Raw genomic sequence first — 12,554 nt, forward strand, 5'->3', positions numbered from 1 at the left:
GGGAGGAAGGCCAGAAGCCCTGCAGGGGGACAGAGAGCGTTGGGTGCCTGAGGCCCCCCACACCGGGGCCCTCCCGAACAGACCCAAAGCCTCGGAGTTACCACCCCACCTGGGGGCGGAGAGTGCTGGGGAATTAGACACCAACTCCCAAAAGTCACTGGTGCTGGGAGTTCCTGTGGTTTACTGCCCCATCTGGGGGCCTGATGGCTTCTGGAGGGGAGAGAAGCCCCCAGCAAAGAAAGGAAGATGTTTGCAGGCTTGGGAACCATGGGTGCCCAGTGGTGCTGGTGAAACATTAACTGTGGCTCTTCCAGGAAGTGCCACATGAGCAGCCATCTGAAGGATGTGAAAGAGTTGGCCTGGGACGAGCATGTCAGGACATGTGGAGGGCATGCCAGGCACAGGAAACACAGGGGCAGAGTCCCTGAGGCAGGTGGGGACAAGGACAGCCAGGATGGTGGTGTGGCTGAGGTCCCTGGGGGCCGGGCAGCAGGAGCCAGGTGGACTCTCCTGGGCACATCAGAGCTGAGATCTGACGGTGTGAACAATGGGAGCCTTTGGGGAGTTTTGAGCCGGAATCCAACAGGATCCAGTTACTGTTTGACAACAATCTCCCCTCGATGGAGGGCCAGAGGGTGGGTTGCAGGAGTGGGGGCAGGAGCAAAGCGGAGAAAATGCACGCTGCAGGGCCTGACTCTGACTCACCCAGCTGTGTGGCCCCAGGCCAACGCCTTCCCTTCTCTGGGCCTCAGCTTCCTATCTGAAAGAACGAGGCCAGCAAGCTGGGCCTTGTCTACTCTGGAAAGATGTTCCATGACTCCTTTGTGGTCCCGTGAGCCCAGTGCCCTGGCTGTGTTGGGAACTGGGATTTTTTTATTTTTGTCTTTTTAGGTCCGTACCTGCGGCATACGGAAGTTCTCGGGCTAGGGGTCTAACCGGAATTGCAGCTTCCAGCCTACGCCACCATGCTGGATGAGGACACGGGTTCGATCCCTGGCCTCCCTCAGTAGGTTAAGGATCCAGCATTTCCGTGAGCCGTGGTGTAGGGCGTAGACACGATTTGGATCCTGAGTTGCTGTGGCTCTTGCTGTGCTACAGCTGTAGCTCCAATTTGACCCAATTCTGGGTATAGAAGACAGCAAAGTCCAAGGGCAGCGGAGTCCTGAAATAGGAAGAGCCTTGGCTTTCTCCAAGTAGAGAACTGCCCTGCCAGCCCGAACACCAGCTTAGGGCTGTTTACGTGAGCAGGAGATACATTTCTATGATATTAAGGCTCGGGAAAATGTGAGGTTTATTTGTTAGAGACCCCTGGCCCAAGCTAATTCTTGATGCTCAGAGTTATGGCAGAGTTGGAATTAGAACCAGGTCGTTGATGCCAGGACTCGCTGTGGTGTGTGGGCATGAGGCTAACTTCACAGGCACCGACCTCAAGCTGCGGTTCATTTTCCCACGTCTGCCAGCCTCAGCCACTCTCAGCTGCTCCTGGGTTTAGAGTCAGGGGTGCAGAGGGTAGAGTCAGGGCCACTTCACTGCTGCCACCATCCATGGCGCAGGACAGGGCACAGGGAGTCTTGGTGGTGCGCTAGCCAAGTTGGGACTTCTAGCTCCAACCATGACGGTCAGGGCTGCCATCCACCACCTGGTCACCCACTGTCTCCCCAACCCCCGCCCCCAGGGAAGATGTCTGTGTGCTTCTGCGTTATGCTCCCGGGAAGTGCTCCACAAGACTGGGCCCCCACGCCGTCTGCACACAAGCACTTAAGTGCCCAGGAGATTGGGGTGGGGGCAGATTTGGGCACCTTCACACTTGCTCTCAGAGCACCACTGCTCCCTGACCCCTGTGTCCCGTGCTGAGTCAAATTCACCACTCTAGGACCCCAATTTCCTACAAGTATCCTCAGTGCTGGCTCCTCTTCCTGCTACAGATGCTGCCTGTCGTGATCTGTGGCCTCAGAGCTAGGGGTCCTCTTCCTCCCTGGGCTCCTCTGTAGGTGATGCTGGCAGGTATGAGGACTCTGCACACCTCCACCTGCCAACAGCCCTTGAGTGCCAGCCAGATCAGGGTACCCACAAATGGGGGTGGGGGGGTGTATGGTCCACTCCTGCCTTGGCAGCTCCCGTCCAGCTAATGTGGCCTGTGTGGACATAAAGGAAGACACCGAGGAGTTTCCTGGTGGCTCGGCAGGTTAAGGAGCTGACGTTGTCACGGCTGTGGCTTGGGTTTAATCTCTGGCCCAAGAACTTCCGCATGCCATAGATGCAGCCAAAAAAAAAAAAAAAAGGAAGGCATTGAGAGGCCAACCCACACCAAGCAAGTGGGTGGCAGATGTGGGCTAAAGGTTCTGCTTTCAGTGCATCCGGTGGACGCTGGGCAGCAGGTACCCACGCTCCTCAGATCCCTTTCCCACCTTCACATCCTCCAGCCCCGTGAGTTCTCCCTTCCAACAGCACCACCTGCCCCTCTTTGCTGGAAGACAACCCACGCTGCTGGAGCCCCCTTGGCCTGTGTGTGCCAAGGGCCAGACGTACCTGGCAATTGCTGTGCCTTCTGGGCACCACGCTTAACCAATGGCTGGTGCATGGGGGGTGGGGCGGTGTATAAAGACTTCCAGTCCCTCCCCCGAGGGGAGACTGAGCGAGCCACAGGTACCTCTGTTTGGGGCTGAATTGTGCCCCCCCACCAAAGCCATATGTTAAAGTCCTAACCCCCAGTCCTTGAGAACAGGACCTTATTAGGAAATAAATTGTGGTCGATGTAAATATTTAAGATGAGGTCACCCTGGGATAGGGTGGGCCTTCAATCCAACATGACTGGTGTCCCTATAAAAAGGGGAAATTTGAACACAGACATGCGAACAGGGAGAACGCCACAGCCACATGGTGGCTGGAGTTAGGCTGCCACAAGCCTGGGAACTACCAGAAGCCAGGAGAGAGAGGCCTGGCAGAGAGGCTCCCCTAGTGCCACAGAGGGTCAACCCCTGGATTGTGGACCTCTGGCCTCCAGAACCGTGAGACAAAGCATCTCTGTTGTTGACGCTGCCTGATTGGTGATCCTTCCTCCTGGCAGCCCTAGGAAGGTGACACACCTGCTGTGGGACTTGGCCTGACGTCTCCTTGCCTGTGTGGCCTCCCTCCCTCTGCTCTCAGGGACGCTGGCTAACTCCTCCCATTCACCCAAATCCTTCTCATGTAGGGTCGGCTTCTGGAGAATCCCACTTATATTAGTGGGTTTTACGGAGTTTTTTGGAAAACTGGCCAGGAGCAGACAGAGAAAACGGAAACGAGCAAATGGGCCAAGGGTGGCCTGGACCCACCTAAAGAAAAACAGCCCCCACTCAGCTCCACCACAGGGGAGGTAGGCTCATCCTCGCCTGACCATTAAGTTTCTCAAGAGAAACCAGAAATGATTTCCAAAAAAAAAGAGTGACATCTGCTTTTTCAATGTTAGCAATGAACTCTGGCATTTGCTTGCTGCTGCTTTTTGACCACTCAGCTGGGTTGAGCCGATGGCACCAGCTTCCTGATCCCTCTGGACCGGGGCCAACACTGTGTCCAGACATCGCTGCCCTTTCTCCTCAGCAGAGCGTTTCCCGTAAGTGGTGGCTCCCTGCCTGCTGGCTCTCCGACATTCCAGGGCTGGCGGCCAGACCACACCGGGGCTCCTCCTCCATGGGGCCTGTGCTCCTGAGCTGGGGCTTGAGCCGCCTGGTCCTCACCGCCTGTCCCATTCCACTCTGTGTCTGTGATGTGTGGTGTGTTTCTGAGACAAACCTGGATCCAGAGAGCACCCCCCCCCCGGGGGGGGTTTGAATCCAGGCTTCTGTTTGCCTTGATCTGGAACATCTTCTTCTGCATGTTGGGCAGAGAGTCACCTGGCAGCTTCCCCAGAGCTGAGCATCGCTTCATTCACTGGCTTGCTCACCAGACAGTGGTCACATGTCCACGGTGTGCCAGCACGGACTCGGTAGACAGAGGGCACACCTGCTCTCATGGAGACAATAGTCTAGCAGAGACATAGGGATTGCAAAGTTTGCTTAACGAATAAGAAAAGATAATCAGGGGTTCCTGTCATGGCTCAGTGGTTAACGAATCCGACTAGGAACCATGAGGTTGTGGGTTCGATCCCTGGCCTTACTCAGTGGGTTAAGGATCTGGCGTTGCCGTGAGCTGAGGTGTATGTAGGTGGTGCTCCAGAAGTGGCTCGGATCTGGCGTTGCTGTGGCTGTGGTGTAGGCTGGTGGCTACAGCCCCAATTCGACCTCTAGCCTGGAAAATTTCATATGCTGTGGGTGTGGCCCTAAAAGGACCAAAAAAAAAAAAAAAAAAAAAGAAAGAAAGATAATCAGAGATCATGGAAACTGCTCAAAAGAGGACAAAACATGTCTAGATTCCAGAGGGAGAGAGATGTCTAGATCTAGAAAGAGAGACTGAGTGATTGGGTGGAACAAGAGCTGGGTCTTGTTTCTAGAGAGACTTCATATTTTCAGTCCTAAGATCTGCAGGGGAAACGGCAGGTGCAAAGGCCCTGAGGCAGGGAGGGGATTAGGGTGTCTGGAAGTGTTAGCGTATGGCCAGTGTTTTTTCATTTTTGGAGGGGAGGAGGGGGGATTTGGCCACACCAGCGGCATGGGGAAGTTTCCAGGCCAGGGACTGAATCCAAGCTGCAATTTTAGACCTTCGCCACTGCTGCAGCAATGCCAGATCTTTTAACTCGCTCTGCTGGGCAGGGGATCCAACTCGAGCCACTGCAGTCAGATGCCTAACCCACTGTTCCATAGTAGGAACTCCCTAGAGTCTGGCCAGTGTTATCGGAGCATGATGAGTGGTGAGGGCAAGGTGGGAAAGGTCAGCAGGTCCCCCCCGAGCCGGGCTCGCTGGGGGCATCTTCTTTAGTGGGGGAGGACCCACGCTGGTCCTCCAGCTGCTAGGGGGGGACCAGCAGTATCATCTTCCTGGTATCGGGCCCGCGGGAGGGACCCGCCAAGCTCCCACTGTTCCAAGGGGCCAAGCTCAAGATGGGTAACAAGCTCTGCACACTCCCACACCCAGCTTCCTGAAACAGCCCTGCTGTGAACTTCATGTTTTTGCCCCTGTCCCAGCCCTTGAGTGATAAGAGGCTTCCTCTGGCCTGTTTGCCAACTCCTCCATGGCCTGGAGAGATGGCAGGCTGCTTGGGAGGCTAGGCGGGACACATCGAAACTTGGCTGTCCCTTTTGTCCCCAGTCTGGAATGTCCCTTCTTGGAGGAGTGACCAGCTGGCCTAGTGAAGCTGCTCCTCCCCCCCACCCCCCACCCCCACCCCAGGTTAGGGCAGAGCCCAGCAAGGTGCAAGCTTCTGGCACAGAGAGGCTGCATCACAGGAGAAGAGGACTCAGCAAGGGTGGGCGGCAAGGAAGGGGTCACAGAGCAGATAAGTAACTCCCAGACCACCCCCGGCTCCAAGCCACGCAGACTTTCTGCTCTCATTCTGTGGGTCAAGGGCAGCTGGCACAGAGCTAAATACTGAGTGGGGGGAAGGTGTGTGGGATCAGACCTGGGGCTGGAAGAGGCCCTGAGCTGCACCCCATTCCCCCCTGGCCCGGGTTGGAAAGGGGAGCTGTAGCCCCAGGCCCATCATTCTTGGGCCAGCAGCCTCTTCTCACCCTCGGCCTGGCATTTCTGCTGGTCCCGAAGATCTGCCCACACGGCACCTGGCAATGGTCCTGCATGCCCCTCACCCCAAAGCAAGGTGCCAGATCTAGCAAGCAAAAATTAGGGAGCCCAGTAAAATGGAACTTGAGGTAAATCACTTTTAAACATAAGTATATCCCATGCAATATTTGGGATATACTTATGCTTTAAAATGATCGGTTGTTTTTCTCAAATTCTGATTTACCTGGTGTCCTCTATTGCATCTGGCAAACTGTGACTCCAGACCAGGGGGCATCCAGGCTCAGAGGACCCGGGGCTCCCACCCTGGCGTCTGCCCGGCTGTCCCTCGGCCTCTCATCTCCCTGCTTCCCCACAGCTGTGCCCATGTCCCAGGGCCCCTCCCACCTGACCCGGGCCCTGTGCTTCTCCAGGCTGGCAGCCACGGCAGGTGCCCAGAGGGCCGAGCAGCGGGGCCAAGCAGGGCAGGTGGGTCCCTCCCGTGGGCTGCCCTGGGGTGGGGCCAGGCGGTGTGAGGGGTGAGCTCTGGATTTCTGCCCAGTGGACCTCAGCTGTGCCTGGGCCTCTGATCCCCCATCCATGAGAAGGGCAGAGATTCGTTCTCTTGCACACTCCCAGGTCCTTCACTTGCCCGCTTATCTGCCTCTTCTGTGCAAGTCTAGACAGAGGGTCCTACCTTCACTGAGCCGCTATTCTAGTTCAGAGAGAATAAGAATGACCAAACATGGCAAGTAAAAGAAGAGAGGGGAAAACAAACAGTCTCTTGAACTCGAAAGTGGAGTTCCCATTATGGCTCAGTGGTAATGAACCTAACTAGTATCTATGAGGACTTGGGTTCAATCCCTGGCCTTGCTCAGTGGGTTAAGGATCTGGTGTAGGTCACAGACCTGGCTCGGATCCAGCGTTGCTGTGGCTGTGGTATAGGCTGGGAGCTGCAGCTCTGATTTGCCCCCTAGCCTGGGAACTTCCACATGCTGCAGATGTGGCCCTAAAAACAAACAAACAAACAAAAAAGTAAAAGAAAAGGGAAAAAGAGAACTCAGAACACAGAGAGCAAAGGTGTAGAGACAGTGGTTGAGGGAGGCATTAGGGAGGAGGTCAGGCGGGGCAGCTTGGATTCTCTACCTGTGAAAAATCGGTGTATGCACTGAGGAATATTGATGCAGAAGAGACAGCACGTGCAAAGGCTCTGTGGAAGGAAAGGCCTCCTCTGATGATGCGTTCTGATGATTGGTAGAATCTGGCCAGTGCACAGAAGCAGAGTGAGTCTCCCAGCCAGCTGGCAGAGGGTAGCCAGCCCCACCCTGCAAAGCCTTATGAGCTAGGGTGGGAGTTTGGGGTCCACCTGATGGGAAGGGGAAAGTGGGGACCTCGTGGCAGAGGATGGAAACCCAGGTTTCCTACTTCCTCCTCTGCAGAGGGCGGGGCACAGCTCTGGCTGCGGAGGTGGGAGTACAGGGAAGGTCCCGTGAGATCTGCGCTGAGTGGAAAGATAAGAGGGCCGGGATGATCTCATTTGTTGGGGATGTTCTGGTCGCTCCGATGGCATTCCTTTCACAGTTTGCAGATAAGGCCTAGCCCTTCCTATGTACCTGGCACCCTGGCTCTGTCTCAGCATCATCTCTGCAGTGATATTTCTTTGGCAGATTATCTGCCTTTTCTCCAGCTGCCCCTTGGGCCTGGGGTGGCTGGAGGGGTCTCGCGCCTCAGGGAGGCAGCAGGACACAGACCATGGGAAGATGCAAAGGCAAAGGGCCTGGGTCTTCCCACGAAGAGGCTGCGAGAGAAGAGCTGGGGAGAGGAAAATTCTGGTTGAAAGAGATTTATCGGAGTTCCCGTTGTGGCACAGTGGTTAACGAATCCGACTAGGAACCATGAGGTTGCGGGTTTGGTCCCTGGCCTCGCTCAGTGGGTTAACGATCCGGCGTTGCCGTGAGCTTGTGGTGTAGGTTGCAGACGCGGCTCGGATCCTGCGTTGCTGTAGCTCTGGCGTAGGCCGGTGGCTACAGCTCCGATTAGACCCCTAGCCTGGGAACTTCCATATGCCGTGGGAGCGGCCCAAAGAAATAGCAAAAAGACAAAAAAAAAAAGAAAGAAAGAGATTTATCCATGAGTTAATCTCGAGGAGGGTGTGACCTTGTTGGGATGTGAGAAACTGTGGGAAGTAAAAATATTGATGAGCCAGATGGGAAACCTGAGGGGGTTTGGATAAAATCTCTAATGCTAAGGATTGGTTATTATTCACTTTGGTATGCATGATGACGAGGAAGTGGCAGCTTTTAAAAATTGAGATGTAATTCAGACATCATAAAAGTCACCCTTTTAAAGGGTCACAGACAGTGATTTTTAGGATATTCCCCCAAGTGGGCGGTCTTCACCACCCTCTAATTCCAGAGAACTTTCATCCCTCCAAAAAGAAACTTTGTACTAATTAGCAGATTCCCCCCCGCCCCTTGGCAACCACTCATCTACTTTCCGTCTCTGTGGATTCGCCTCGTCTGGACATTTCCTCTAAACGCAATCAGACAATATGTGCTTTTTTGGTATCTGGCTTGTTTCACTGAGCATCCTGTTTGTAGGGCCCAACTGGTCCTGTAGGAGCTCATGACGTGGGCAGGATACATTTTCTTTAACCCCTTCAATAGCTGATGGACATTTAGATGCCTTCTGTCTTCTGGCTCTCAGAGGGGATGCTGCTATCAACAGTCCTGGACCAAGGGTTTGTTTTTTCTGAACATGTTTTCAATTCTTGTGGGGACACACCTAGGAGTGGAATTGCTGTGCTTTTGTTTTTTTTCAAGAGAGTCCATTTTTAGGAGTTCCCATCGTGGCTCAGCGGTTACCGAACCCGATGAGTACCCATGAGGTTGTGGGTTCGATCCCTGGCCTCGCTCAGTGGGTTAAGGATCTGGCATTGCCGTGAGCTGTGGTGTAGGTTACAGACGTTGCTGGGATCCTTTGTTGCTGTGGCTGTGGTATAGCCTGACAGCTACAGCTCCGATTCGACCCCTAGCCTGGGAACTTTCATATGCCGAGGGTGTGGCCCTAAAAAAAACAAAAAAAAAGAGTCCATTTTTAGAGCTACATACCAAAATATTACAGTGAAATAATAAGATGCTGGGGTTTGCTTCAAAATTATACAAAAGAAGAAAGTAGGGAATGTCAATGCGAAAAGACAAATTTTAATCAGGACAAGTTCACAAAGGTTTATTATGCTGTTTACATTTGTTTAAATTGGGGCATAAAAATTCTTTTTTGGGGGGGGTCTTGCCTGTGGTATGCAAAAATTCTGGGGCCAGGGTTGGAACAGAGCAGGGACAACATCAGTTCCTTAACCCCCTGAGCCACCAGGGAACTCCCCAAACTTTTTTTAATGTTGGGGCTTTGTTCAGAGTGGATTTTTTTGTTCTCCTTTTGAATTTCCACCCAATCACTCTCTAGAATAGAAATGTAATACAAGCCACATGGGTCATATTAAATTTTCTAGTAGCCACGTCTAAAAAAGTAAAAACAGGGCAGTTTGATTTTAGTCAAATCACTTTAACCCAATATAGACAAAACATGATCATTTTAATATGTGAGCAATTTAAAAATTATGAGAATATATTTTACATCCTTTTCCCGGGTCTTCAAACCCCAGTGTGTATATCTTATAAGAACAACTCCATCTCGTCTCACCCCCATCAAGGGCTCCATAGTGACTCCTGGCTCCTGGATTGGGCTGGGCAGCATTGTTTGGGGGCATTTAGTGTGTTTTTCAGATGAGATCGGGCGTGTTCAGGGTGGTATGGCCATAGACTAGTGCACTTTTCAAATAGTTCTTGTAACTTCTTTTTCTTACTTGGTTGGCTTTTTTTTTGGCTTTTTTGTTTGTTTTTCTTTTTATGGTTGCACCTGCAGCATGTGGAAGTTCCTGGGCTAGGGGCTGAATCTGAGTCACACCTGTTGCTGCTGTGGCAATGCTGGATCCTTTAACCTACTGTGCCAGGCCAGGGATGGAACCCATGCCTCCACAGCGAGCCGAGCCACTGCTGTCGGATTCTTTGCCGCAGGCTTGGTGGTTTTTAATCCCTCTGCAAGTGGAATATTGGCCCAAAGAGGACAAGCATGTAACGTGTCTCACCAAGTGCTGTTCCCATGTCTAGACCAGCATATCAAGCACAGAGCAGGTGAGAGTTGAGTGAATATAGGATCTGGGAGGGTGTAGGGTGGGAAATCTCTGTGCCTGGGATCAGAGGCCCAGGCACAGCTGAGGTCTACTGGGCAGAAATCCAGAGCTCACCCCTCACACCGCCTGGCCCCACCCCAGGGCAGCCCACGGGAGGGACCCACCTGCCCTGCTTGGCCCCGCTGCTCGGCCCTCTGGGCACCTGCCGTGGCTGCCAGCCTGGAGAAGGACAGGGCCCGGGTCAGGTGGGAGGGGCCCTGGGACATGGGCACAGCTGTGGGGAAGCAGGGAGATGAGAGGCCGAGGGACAGCCGGGCAGACGCCAGGGTGGGAGCCCCGGGTCCTCTGAGCCTGGATGCCCCCTGGCCTGGAGTCACAGTTTGCCAGATGCAATAGAGGACACCAGGTAAATCAGAATTTGAGAAAAACAACCGATCATTTTAAAGCATAAGTATATCCCAAATATTGCATGGGATATACTTATGTTTAAAAGTGATTTACCTCAAGTTCCATTTTACTGGGCTCCCTAATTTTTGCTTGCTAGATCTGGCACCTTGCTTTGGGGTGAGGGGCATGCAGGACCATTGCCAGGTGCCGTGTGGGCAGATCTTCGGGACCAGTGGGGAATGCCAGGCTGAGGGCGAAAAGTGGCTGCTGGCTTGGGAGCTGCTGCTTCCCTCCTGTCTGATGGGCGATGGGGTGCAGCTCAGGGCCTCTTCCAGGCACAGGTGGATCCCACACTGCTGCCCTCACTCACTACTTAACCCTGCCCGCCAGCTACCCTTGACCCACAGGATGAAGAGCCAAACGTCTGCGTGCCTTGGAGCCCAGCGAGGTCCAGCCTGGCTGACCCCTCTCACTGCCCCCGGCCAGACTCTGGGCTCCGGAGTTCAGCTGTGTTAGTCCAATCCAAGCCTCTGCCTTCTGGTCCACGGCGCCCGGGGGCCTGTCCGGGGAGGAGAGTGATGCACGGTCCTCCGTTCTGGCTGCCATTTGTCACAGGTACGTGCAGGTAGGAAACAGCCGATGGCGCTGGATGTGCAGCTCCTGTTCCCCATTTAGGCGGGTGTCCCTTGGCAGGAGGAACGGCTCTGGCATGAGGCTCAGGTCCTATGTGCTACCAGGCCTGCAGGGGCTCCTTGAGTTCCCCTGCTGATGACCACAGCCAGAGTCACCAGGGCCACTGCTTCCTGAGCCCCAATTCTGAGAAGCCTTTCACACCTGTTTTCTCTAGTCCTTGCATTATCCCTGCCAGGTGAGGCGAGGTGTGGTCCCATTTTACAGGTGAGGAGACTGAGCAGAGAGGTGAAGCTGCCTGCCCAAGGCCACACAGCCAGTGAGGAGGGGAGCCTCGTGCCCAGCCAGGGCGGCCTGATGCCAGAGGTTGGCCTTCAAGGCCAGCCAGAGGCCAGTGGCTGCCTGAGCCCAGAGGTCCTTCCCTGGGGTGGTTCTGGCTTCAGGTCTGGAGGCCCCACTGCAGGGATCAGAGATGGGGCTGCTTCTCAAAGCTCTGCTCCCCCAGCCCCTCCTGGGCTAAGACAAGCGGAGGTGACTTGTGTCGGGATCCAGTGGCACCAGCGTTGAGGGGAGAAGGCCAGTGTTTCCCAGGAGTCTCTGATGCCAAGGAGACCCTTATGCAAAGCAGATTCCCAGGCCCGGCCCTGGAGTTTCGGGGCCCTGGAACCTGCATTTAACCAGCAGCCCCAGGTGAAATGCCTGCAGCTGCTTTCAAAGCCAAAGCCGAATTCCCTGCCAGATCCTCGGGCTCTCTGCCCACTCCCAGACTCTGCAGGCTGGCCCCTCAGCAGGCTGTCCAAGTGTGTGCGGAGGAAGGGCGGGTTCTCCTGGAGGCTCTGGTTCCGGCCCCAACATCTGCATCCTCAGCCTGTGCCCCCTGAGGACGGCTCAGGAGCACATGACCTCCACCTGGTGGGAACGGAGGCTATTCTTCGGGTACCCCAAGCTGATGACTGCGAATGACAGTTTGTCCCCACTCGGGGCTTCCAGGGGGGCTTTCCAACCTCCTCACCCCCCTTGGGGACTCTCTGAGCCCCCACTTAACAGATACCAACAGTCGATGACTCTCAAGAGTCAGAGGAAAAGCCCCTAAATGTTCTGTAACGGCTTCTCACCTCCACCTGCCCTCTGCTGTGGCCCCTGCCCCCCTCCCCCATATCCCTCCCAGGCAGCTGGGGCCCAGCGGGGGAGGGGAGCTTAGGGCACCCCAGCCTCTCCCTGTGACCTTCTTCTGTGTCTGCAGCCGGCTTTGGGCTAGAAGAGCCACTAGGCTTTTCTAGAAAGGCAGACTGTGGTGGTTTAGATACTCCCAATTCAAAGGGTGGGCCAGAGCCTGTAACATCGGCATCACCTGAGCACTTGTTGGAGCTGCAGCCTCGCTGGCCCCGCGCAGACCCTGACTGCTGAAGATGCCCCTTCCAGGAGAAAGTACCCTCCCTCCATGTATACCTGGCAGACCCTTCATGGGATCAGAATCGAGGGGAGCACCCGCCTGGGGCTCAGAGCCAGGTATCTCCTTGTTCTCTGTTCTCCACGCCCCATCCCGGGCACACTGCAGGCAGCCACCACCACGCACTAGCAGTGAGTGAGTTGTGGCAGGAGCCTGTGGACCACTGGCCCATTTCTGGGTCACCAGGGATGGAGGACAGGTCCCCATTGCCCGTGGCAGGACAAAGGGCAGGACCCAGGGCCCCGGCATCTAGACTCTTGGCCTCTGCCT

The 12,554-nt window shown here is 54.8% G+C and overlaps 1 long non-coding RNA gene across 1 annotated transcript; it reads left to right on the forward strand.

Moving 5' to 3' along the window:
* LOC106509696 lies at positions 7,720–11,103 on the forward strand. Its single transcript, XR_001307471.2, has 3 exons — positions 7,720–8,368; positions 9,702–9,818; positions 10,595–11,103. It is a non-coding gene; the product is annotated as an uncharacterized LOC106509696 (long non-coding RNA).

The sequence above is a fragment of the Sus scrofa genome, chromosome 3, assembly GCF_000003025.6.
Source record: "Sus scrofa isolate TJ Tabasco breed Duroc chromosome 3, Sscrofa11.1, whole genome shotgun sequence".
NCBI classification, from domain to species: Eukaryota; Metazoa; Chordata; class Mammalia; order Artiodactyla; family Suidae; genus Sus; species Sus scrofa.